Here is an 11645-nt window from a genome sequence, read left to right as displayed (position 1 = left end):
ATGCCTACTCTTTTCCTCACCCCAGCTGCGGCTCTGATTGGCCATTCTAGTAAGGTCTGCATTAAATTGTTTCTTCATCCACCTTTGGCAGGTAGTATATGGGTCACTTCATTTCATTACATAGGAACGTAGAGACAAAGGAACATTGTATTTGTTTTCTACTGCTACATAACGGATGACCACAACTTACCACCTAGCAAAATAACAAAACAGTTATTATCCCATATGATTATTTCAAAAGTCTGGTGGGCTCAACACTTCATTTTATTGCATAAGAATGCAGGGACAAAGGAACATTGTATTTGTTTTCTGTTGCTACATAACAAATGACTACAACTTAGCATGAGCAAAACAATAAAAGTTATTACCTCATATGATTATCTTATCATATGATTATCTCAATTAATGGTTAAGATAATCAGGTCTGGCAGGCTCAAGTGAGTGCTCTGGGTCTCATGCTCAAGTTATTAGCCAGTGGATTCTCACCTGGGGTCCTGGGTCTTCTTTTAAGCTCAGCGGTTATTGGCAGAATTCATTTCCTTCTAAGCTTTCCATAAATTCCCCTCTACCTTCAAGCCAGCAGTCCTGCCTCTAGCTGGCAGTCCTGCTTCTAACTCTTCTCAGACTTCAAATCTGATGACTTCTGCCTTGCTTTCTGCTTTTCGGGGCTCACATGATTACAATGGACCCATCTGGATGATCCAGAATGATCTCCCTATCTTAACTTCAATTGATTAGTAACTTAATTAAATCTGCAAAGTCCCTTTTGCCATGTGAATTGACACTTTCTCATTGTAGTCACGGTTCTTGAAGATTAGAAAGGACATCTTCATGGGGCCATTTTAGAAATTCTGCTTCCTATAGACATGGAAATACAAGAATGGGAATTCCAGAGACTGGTTTTGCAGAGACTACACAGGCAGACAGAGCCCCTTCGCTGAAGGATCTCCATCCACCTTCATTACCCTCCACACCTGCTTCTTCCTAGCTCCTTACCAGCTGTCTCCCCTTTACTTGAATATCAGATAGCCTATTGACATAGACCTCATCTGTAATTTACACTTTAAACCCTAGGTCCCATTGCTACCTAGAAAACTCTTGGTATCTTAGTTCAAATTTCTAAGTGTAAGAAGCGGACTGGTCCAACTCATCTTTTTGAGCCAGATCTTGCAGGCTGTGGGGAGCTGGTCTTCCTTTGCATGGGGTGCTCACCGCCAGGCCAATTTGCTGAGGTCAGGAGGCATCAAGATAGCATGAAATATGGTGAACCAAGAATGAGGACATGGTAAGTTAGAGGATACTCTGCAGCCAGAATGCCTGGATCCAAATTCTGACTCCTCTTGGTAATTGTTTTCCTCACTAAGCCTCAGATTCTTTATCTATAAAATGTGGATGATAATAGTATCGGCTTCATAGGGTCATTGTGATGTGAAATGAGACAATTCATGAGAGGGGTTTAACTCAGTGCCTGAACGACAGAAAATGTGCCATAAATGTCAGGCTTTTCTATGAAAACATCCTAACCTACCCCCCTCTGCCCCATTGTAATCAATAACTATAGAAAAAGTACTTTCTGTAGAACTAGGAGTAGAATCAGTGACTGCCCTCTGGTAGACAGTGTCACAATTAACCTCAGAGAGACATGCTGAAACCAGAAATGCCTGAACTTGGAGATGATACTCCCATCCATGACTTTATTGGGGAATAACCACATAAAACAATAGGATAAATACCCTCATGACAGTATTAGAAATTAACCATATAACCTACTATATTTTAAATGCTTTCAGTCGTTTGGCCGGAAGTCATGAATGAGCACAGGTCCTTTGAGAAGTGGTTTATTATGGAGAGAGAGGCAGAGAATAACTAACAAAGTTGTGTAGTTGCTCAACTATTTATTTAAAAGGAGGGCGATCTAGTCATGAGAAGTTTAGAAACTTGGGACGGTAGGGTTGGGGGCTGGTAGTAACCTATAGACTCAGTGAGGTTCTTTGTGCTTTAGCTTAGTTTAAGACTCAGGGAGAAACCTGGGACGATGAGGCTAGAGGCAAAGTATGTTTGACAGTCCACAAGTCTCAAAATGCCTGAAGGGGACAGTGTCCCTGGATCCAGTAACTTCAGGCAGCAGGACCTAGGAGAGTATGCCAAGTCCATAGTCTCTGTGCACATAGTGGACAATGGCTTCCTAACATGAGAGCTTCAGTCTGAGGGTTACTAACTGAAATTTTAAAAAGTGGAAGCTGACATACTATGTTGGTTTAGTGCACCCATCTTTGATGAGAGATCTGTTTCTTTAACTCTTGTTTGACATGTTACTTTAGTTTAACACATAAGAAACTGGGTATGCTTGGTGCAAGTAGAATTTTAAATTTTTTTACTAAAATTATTTTTATTATGTAGCAACAATAACAATGAAACAAGAAGATCTGATAGAATCATATCTTCTTGTTCATTGCCTGAAACTCTAGTTCATTGCCTGAAACTTCGTATGCAAATGATAAACAGTGTATAAATTAATATTACTACTTCAGTATCTCATACATATCAAGGGAATTAGATTTATATGCGAGTCCTTTTACCCCAATTGGCACCTAGCTTTTTAGCAAATATAGGATTTACAGGGATAGAGTTCATAACGAAACGACAGATTCCTTGAAAATATATTTTGCAAATGCAATGCATTTTAGCAATAGCAAAATGGGTTTGAAATTAGATATTGTTGGACTTGGAAACCTTGATTTGCCATTTCTAAGCTGAGTAACCTTCGTTGGTTTACTTCATTATTTTTGTTTTTAACCTCCTCATTTGTAAAGTTGGGATGGTGATGTCTAGCTTTTAGAGTTTTGTGTAAAACAAATGAAATAATAAATGAAAAAGTCTAGTTCATTGCCTGAAACTTCATATGTGAATGATAAACGTTGTATAAATATTACTTCAGTACCTCATACACATCAAGGGAATTAGATTTATACATGAGTCCTTTAACCCAATTGGCACCTACCTTTTTAGCAAATATAGGACTTACAGGGATAGAGTTCATAAAGAAACAACAGATTCCTTCAAAACATATTTTGCAAATGCAATGCATTGTAGCAATAGCAAATCCACTGCTCATGGCTGCAAAACTTACATTAAATCGTAGGAAGCCCCTTCTTTTCTTCCCATTATAAAATGCTAGAGAGACTGTATTGGGTAAAAATTAGAATCAGTGAGAGACAATGACCAAGTCTTTAAAAGCCCTTAAATAAAAGGAAAGCTGGACACCTCCAAGAGGAAAGAAAGCCCTTCTTTCTTGCAATTAACCAGGAAATTCAGGCAAAACCACTAGTATTCTGCTTGAACGACAAAGGTGATTTAAGTTGCATATACAAGTCACAAGAAAATAGATACTTCTTTGAGGATGCTATTTAAGGAGTACTTTAAAGATAATTTCAGAGACATGTAGCTTTAGGTACAACATCAAAACTCAATTTCACAAAACTCACCTTAAGCATGAATCACTCACTGTAGAGATGTTTCAAAAGTGAAATTTGGGGGAAATCCAGGCCATCCCACTCCACTTAACCCCCATTTCCCAGAGCTCAGTCCCTACCACAGAGGTGAGGTCTGCAAGGTGCTTGTGGAATTTGGCTCCAAACTTAGTTGAGCCAGCTCAGGACAAGATCGATTGTGATTTTACAAAGACAAAGCTCATGGCTATATTGCAACCAAATTTATCTCTTTATTCTATCCTATTTCTATTGGTACTCACATTTGCAGCCAGGGATAAAGATCCTAAAATACTTTTTACAGCATTGTACTGTTTTTCAGAATCAAAGTAATAATGTAGAGGGCTATGGGTGCAAAGAACAGAAGAGGACTCTGGGCAGCTTAAGTACAAAAAGAAGCTATTTCAAGACTACTGGGTAGCTCATTAGATCAAAGGAAGAATTGAAAATCTATCAGAGACAGTGTCAAGAGCATCTCTAAGGATCCAGGAGCAGGAGCAAGTGGTCAATTTCCTCAGGACACTGATATAAAAATGGCTTATGTGCACCTTCATTTTCTCAGTGTATCAATTTTCTTGTGACTCGAGCTCTGGGAAAGGAGTTGGATTGTCCTGAAAATCCCATGGAGAAGGGAAGGGTGTGGGATGCTGTGATTGACAGAAGCAAAAGGACTGATCCGTTTTGCAAAGAAGAGCCAGAGCATTGTTCCTGAAAGAACACTGAATGTATCCTGGGCAGGAAAAACCTGTCTCTACAAGTCCCATCAGACTGGCAGCTGACAATGTTACCTGGAGTAAAAGCTTTCCCAGTAAAACAAGTGCTTATGATGAGTAAAGTAGAGCAGCCACTAATGAGCCCATCAATATCTCACTGCTAAGAGAGCTCAACAATGGCAGATCACCTTGGCATAAATAAGCTTACCAAAAAGAAAAGAAAAAGAGAGAAAAGAGCAAAGAAGAAGAGGAAAGAGGAGGAGAGGAAGGAGAAAGGGGAAAAAGCAGGTCAGGGCACAGCTAACGTAACCTGATGAACAGTAGGGTGGTAGGATATTACTAGTCTCTTCACCTGCCCTTGGCCAGAGGCACTTAACACAGCACGCTCATGAAATCTTCTCGTGCCCGGGAGAGCATCCAGACAGTATCTGCCTCCAGAAAGAGCATCTATCTTCCAAATCAGCACTGTCCAATAGAAATATAATGCCTGGCACATAAGTAATTTCAAAATTTCTAGAGGGGTACACTAAAAGTAAAAAATAACAGGTAAAGTTAACCTTAATAACATGTCTTTTATTTAACTGAACATTTAAACTGTCAGTTCAATATTTAATCAACATAAAGTTATAAATAAAAGGTTTCACATTTTTCATACTACATGTTTGGCAATCTGGTGTGTATTTTATACTTGTGGCATGGTGAACGGGTTGGTTTGTGTCCCCCTAAAACTCGTTTGTTGATGTTCTAACTCTCAGCACCTCACAATGTGATTTTATTTGGAAATAGGGTCATTGCAGATGTAATTCGTTAAGATAAGGCCATTGTAGAGTAGGGTGGGCCCCTAAACCAGTATGACTAGTATCCTTATAAAAAGGGAAATTTGGAGAGAGACATGAATACAGTGAGCTACCTCCTGAATCTCCGGGTGAGAATGGGGATGATGGAATGTTCTGGGATGAGAAAGAACTAGACCGCCCATAAGAGGCAGCTGCTTTCTCTTCCTCCCAGTTGAGAACGAACCACCTACGCAAAGGTGGCTGCTCATCCACATCTGAAAATCTTGTGTCTTGATGACCAAACGTTTGATGACATGTACACTTTAAAGGTGTACTTTCTTGGTTACAAGGAAGCCACCTGTGGGACACAGAGGAATTTGGAGAATGACTCTGTTTGTTCTTATGGGACTCAGTTGGCTTCACTTAGCGCACTACATTCCTTCCAACTCATGGGCCTGTGCAGATGAGGATAATTTGTAAAATTTTTTTCAACAGTAGTCTTTTTTTCTCATTTTGACAGGTGTATATGGTTAATGTTGAAAATTTAGAAAAAAAAAATTCTAGATCTGCATCACAAACATAAATAAATAAATAAAAATCACCTATGATCCTAGCAGTTGGGAGGGGAAATCTCAAAAATTTGGATATATTTTTTTTCCAGTCTTTTCTTTTTCTCATAAATATATGAACATATATACATTTTATTGTGTTAACAACAATGGGGTTATACTGCATGATTTATTTTATAACGCACTTATTTTTACCCCTTGCCTAATTGCTTCCCATAGGTAGCTTTTGGTGTCTGGTCATTCCCCTGGGTCACCTGTTGCTTTGCACAAGTACTTGCCCAATGAACCCCTGACCCTGCCTGCTTCCCGAGTCTCTGTGGAGGGAGGGTGTAGACCTGTGCTTGCAGTGGTTTTCGGGCTTACCCTGGCTGCGGGACAGGCCTGGCAAAGAAGGGAGCTAGGGGACAATGGGGTTGACCAGTTATTCTGACTCCCATTGGCTTCCCCAAATAGCCCCATGACTTAATATTCCTAACACATTTTCAGAATGTAGAAAATCCTGCTTTGGCCTGCTGGGCAGTTCCTGATATAGTTGGAACAATACATGTCTAAGGGCTTCTGTGGGTTTTGAAGAAGGGTATTTACCACTCTGAGACCCAAGAATGGGAAGGAAACAATGAGTTCAGCACACGTGAATGAATGTCTGTTCTCAGCCCAGTTTCCCGTGGGCAGGCACCATTCCATGAAATCCAGGATTCTGCCATTTAGCCAGCACACGCCTGGTCCCCTCCACCCATGACACACATCCACCCTGACAGTCCCAAGTAAGTCTCATCAAACAGCCAGGCTTTGCTTTCCTGTCTTTGGGGATATAGAAACTAGATGGGCCTTGGGAAGAGGAGTTGGTGGTCCAAGCATGTGTGGGAGCAGTGGGCAGCGACGTAGATACATTTGGCCCCTCCAGGTTCATGTACTCACCAAACATGTCTGGGTGGAGCTAAGAGTTCACTTTTCCACCGAGGAAGAGACCCTTAGTTCCCTCCATCCAGTATCAGGAATCAATCCACTATATTTTCACGTGAACAAGAAGCACTACAGATTTCTCTTACTAGTTTTTTCTTTAGATACGATTGTTGACCTACACCCAAAATTCATCATAACACGCTGTGCTGATGACTGCAAAAAGAGAAGAGAGATTTTTCAGCTTGCTGATATGAATAATGGCATCTCTGTCTTTATTTTCTTTACTTAAGAAGTAAAGTGTACTTTCTACAAATATAGAAGATGACAAGAGTGTCTGCATAGATAATGATAAGAATTCATTTCTCCATTTGCCCAGGGAAATCAGCTCTGTTTCAAAGAAGATTGTAAAAAATGCTTTCGTGTAGTACGTTTCCCCTACCGGTCGATCAGCTACCTTCTGACTGTTGCCAGGAAGCTTTGCCAATTTCTTTTTCTCAAGAACTTTGTGCTCATGTCAGGATTCTTTTCGAGGTGTTCCTGCAGATGTATTGATCACTCCTTTCCACAGTAAAACAACAGCCAAGTCCACCTTCAACAAGGCCACTCTGGCTCTAGAATGATCAAACACTCTATCAGGTACCCACCGTGTGGCTCTGGGCAGCTCACACCTCTTTCACGAGCCAGATTCCTCCCCTGCAAGATGGACATGATGATATCTCCCTCCCTGGATTGTGGTGCAAACTGCACTGAGATTGTGATCACGAATGTTCCTGAGAAAGTATGTGGTTTATCAAAGCCCTCAGCCAGTGTTATTGCCCTTCACTCCCTGAGAACAGGATAATAACTCCTCCTGTTTACTGAGCACAGGATGCGTGCTGGGTGTCTAACCTGCATGTTCTTCTTTCATCATCAGAACAATCTTCACGAGGGGAGCATGACAGATTCATTTTGCAGATGAGAAAAAAATGAAAAAATGAGAGATGTTGGCAGGGCTGTGTTCCTCCTGCAGGCTCCCTTGTCTTTTCCAGCTGCCTGCAATCCTTGGTCTGTGGCTCCCCACCAGCAAGCCATCACTGCGTCTGCTTCTGTGGTTACATCTCCTCTGACTCCCCTGCCTTCTTTCTTCCTTGATATGGAACGGACCCTTGTGATTACACTGGGCCAACCCAGCTACATCCAGGATAATCTTCCCATCTCAAGATCCCTAACTTAATCACCTCTTTGAAGTCTCTTTTGTTAGCCACAGGTTATAGGGATTGCGAGGTAGACCTCTTTGGGGAGGCCATTCATTTTCCTACCACGTGGAATGAAAGAGGAGTTGAGGAAAAGGCATCAGGAAGAGAGAATATTCAGGAGGAGACATGAAGGAGAGCAGGAGGCATGTGGTGTAGCTGGCGTTGTGGGCAGCAAGGACATGCCCCCTGGAGAAAATGTCTCATGGAAAGTTCCAGAGGTGGGAGGAGATTTAGCAGGCTGGAGCTGACAGGGCCTTCAGCAGGTGTTGTAGGAAACAGGAAGAATAAGAACAGATGAGGCCAAAATAGTTGGCAGTGCCAATGTATGAAAGATTTGTTGTGCGTGATAAGAGTAGGGAGGAAGGATTTGGGGAAGGAAGTGATGGATCTACTGAGGATTCTCTGAGGGATCAGGCCAGAGACGGCAAGAATGGGTTCTGGGAGGCTGTTGCAATAATAGAAAAGGGATTGTGGTGGCTTGTCTGGGATGGTGAAGTCAGATTCAGAAGATATTTAAGAGGTGGAGTCTACCGAGATGGGAGCTAGATACCCTTGGGTAGGGGAAGGTGAGGTGTCGGGACAACTTCCAGGCTACTGGTGTGAACACCTGGGTGACTTGTTGCACCTGCATGAAGACAGGGAGCTTTCAAGGAGTGGCAGATGTGGGAGGAAGGTTCATTGATAAAATTTTGGACCCAGTTTGAGTTACCTAAGTGACATTCACATTGAGCTATGGAAGAGGCACATGGATATGAAATAAAAGTCCAGGGCTGGACCTCTTTCAGAGAAATTTATGCAGGCACCATGACAGGCTGCAAAAAGAATATGATTTGGGGCCAAAGGTTTACCTGAGCCCTCTTTTTCTACAAGCTCTCTATGTGACTGGGTCAAGCATTATAAATCCTTAGCACTTTGGTTTCCTCTTTCTTAAAATTGGTAGTCAAACTTCCTCATCTGCTGGTAATATCAGATTGTTCTGAGGATTAAATTAGAAAGTAATGTGAAAGTCTTTTGTCACTTTTAAATGCTTTATAAATGCAATTTTTAAAATAAAATAGGAATGATTATTAGTGTACCTAAATTAAGAGGCATATAGTATCATTAGTGATTATAAAATAATTTGAATCACATTTAATATTTTTCTCTTCTTTCTTTACACATGGACTAAAGAATTCTACTTCCTGTATTTTCTTTGAGATTCTATATTCTATAATCATGTGGTCATTTCTGTTGATAGATCTGGTCCTGGACAAACTTCCAGGTAGTGGGAAAAATTTGAGGGCTTTATGCCTCCTCCATAGCTCAACTGGAATGTCACTTAGGTAACTCAAACTGGGTCCAAAACTTTATCAATGAACCTTCCTCCCACATCTGCCACTCCTTGAAAGCTCCCTGTCTTCATGCAGGTGCAACAAGTCACCCAGGTGTTCACACCAGGGTGGGGGCCAAGGCAAATGGAGATTGGTTGGGGGAGAGGAGGTCAAGAGGATGATCCTTGAATGCCTACTACCTGTGTGCATTTGCAACTACCTTCCAAGATGAGTATTTTGTTTGCTTTTTTCCCCATCTTGCTGAAAAGGAAACAGCATTTTCAGGGCATCCATTGATCTTGTCAAAGCCACTCTGCTGGTGAGTGGGGCAGCCACCAGCATCTGGAGCCGGTGCTCTGCGCCATGCCCAAAAGCCTGCTGTGGGACTTCGCAGCCCTTTTAATTCCCTGAAGGTACTCATTGAGCTGATACTTTCTTGGTTTAAAAAGAGGAATCTGTCTCATACTCACTGGTGTTTTTTGACTGAGTGGCGAGCTCCTTATTCCAGAGAAGAGATCCTTGAACACGGAAACTCTCTTTCTTGTCATTTTGCTTTTTAATACTCTGAAGGTATGCAATACATATTTCTTGAACTGAACTAAATTTCTCCTCTTAGTGTCATTTCTATTATTTAAAAAAAAAAAAAAGACTAAGAAATGGCAACGGCTCCCTTTGGCAGTATATTAGACCGAGAGAAAGTCTCTAGGAGCAATTAATGTGGTGCACTTCGGAATCTAAGGGGGCACCTCCAACCTGGCCCTCTACCCCACTGACTCATAATTCTTCCTAGGGCCAGAACGCTCCTCTGCAAGGTAGTTAGTCACGTTCTCCATCTGTCCCTGCTTTAATTCTTGATACATACGACAAGGCCCGAATTCTCTAGCCTGCCCATGATATAGGGTAATATTTCCCATTTGCTTTCTTTCCTCAGAAAAATGATTCGAGGCACAGAACTGAAAAATGTAACAGACACATGCACTGTCGTTTGTAGTTGCAAACTCTGGGATATATGCCTTCTATAGCAATTAGGCTTCTTGCTTGCTCACTTCAAGCTCCAGTAATACCTTACACCTTTACATGATTCCTGATGTGACATTCTCCTGTACAGATGCAAGATAAGACATGGACACTCACACTGCATTCGGGACGAAGTGGTTACTAGACAACTTGCAGGAAGATAGAAGAAAACGTCTCATGTTTGCAGGATTTATTCCCAAAGCCCATTATAACAAAATGCTCCTGATAATTTCAAGTTCATATTCATTTTCTGCCATTCAGAGAAAGGACAATTAAAATTTATTTAGAGGGAATATTTTCCATGTGGGTGTTTTATTATTTAAGAAGAAAATAGAAGCCTAGGCAGTAATGCATAATGCTCACCGCAACATGGCATTTCAGATAAATTACATTTGGGTAAAGATGAACGTGTTTGGGTTCGGAAGGCCAATTGATTCTAACTGGGACTGTAGTTGCATAATTATAAACCAAGTTGAAAGGAGCTGCTAACAGCAAGGATGAGACCAAAGAAATCCATCGAAAAAGCATAGAGAAAAGTATTCCATGGTGTTCTAATTATTCCATGGTGGTCTAATTTTGTTCCTTTTGTATCTAAAGTTTTGGGGCTCCTATCAGGGGAGCAGGCCCATGTGCACTGCTGTGAGTCTGTGGGCAGCTAAGGGAAGGGGGAAGCATTACACAGGGTGAACAGGGATTAATGGGCACCCTGAAGGGTACTGACACTGCCTCGAGGCACCATGTTGTATCATTTTTAAGGCAAAGGAAGGATTGCTTGGGCCAGATTTGGGATGTGGGCCACCAGCACGCAGCCATGGAGCTTAAGTAGCCATACAACTCTCTCAGGGGTTTTTCATTTACAATTTTGGCTTGATAACTTTCTTTCACACAGCCTCACAACAACTTCTCAAGACGCCCACTGCATGTATCAAAGCCCTTTGCCCAGGTGCTCTGGATGACTTTAGTTTTCCTGCATCTCTCTCAACGTGTCTTCAATGAGCCCCCTTTTCTGCCTGGACATCTTCCCCAAATGGGGAAGTAGTCTGCAAACAGGTGCTAGGATTACTCTCGCCTGTCTTTTCTGCAGTTCCTGGAATCCAAGATGTGTCACACACGCTCATTTCACCTCTCAGGAGGCATGTGGATATGTCAGCCTTGCTTTTCTGTTTCAACTCCACCTCCTTTCCCACTTCCCAGGCTACATAGCTGCTGTTGCTTCCCGCTGAGCTGGCAGCAAGAGTGAGCACAGCCCAGCTAGGGGAGAGCACTGCTTATTCACCTACAGCTTGATGACCTGGGTCCTGGAAGCCCAGTAACTGCTTCAAGCCTGATTGTTATCATGGATGAAATGGGCATAAAAAGTACTTTCAAGGGAAATTTAAAAAATGAAATGAGATGATGTATAGGAAAATGCAAGCAAGTTGCTACTGATTCAACAAATGTGAGTTAAGCAACAGTCTATGTGCTGAATACTACACAGTATTTTCTGGTCCTCATTCTCATTATGTTCACAGTCTGCCCTCTGGAATGTGGTTGGCAGTCAATTAATGTTAATGGAGAATGACACCACTGAAAAATAACCCCAAATATTTTCTTTATTCTGTGCATTAAATGCTTGACAACTTCTTTACTCAACT

This window comes from Microcebus murinus, chromosome 20 (genome assembly GCF_040939455.1).
Source record: "Microcebus murinus isolate Inina chromosome 20, M.murinus_Inina_mat1.0, whole genome shotgun sequence".
In the NCBI taxonomy this organism is placed as follows: Eukaryota; Metazoa; Chordata; class Mammalia; order Primates; family Cheirogaleidae; genus Microcebus; species Microcebus murinus.
The sequence above is the reverse complement of the archived record's forward strand: the minus strand, read 5'-3'. Positions refer to the sequence as shown.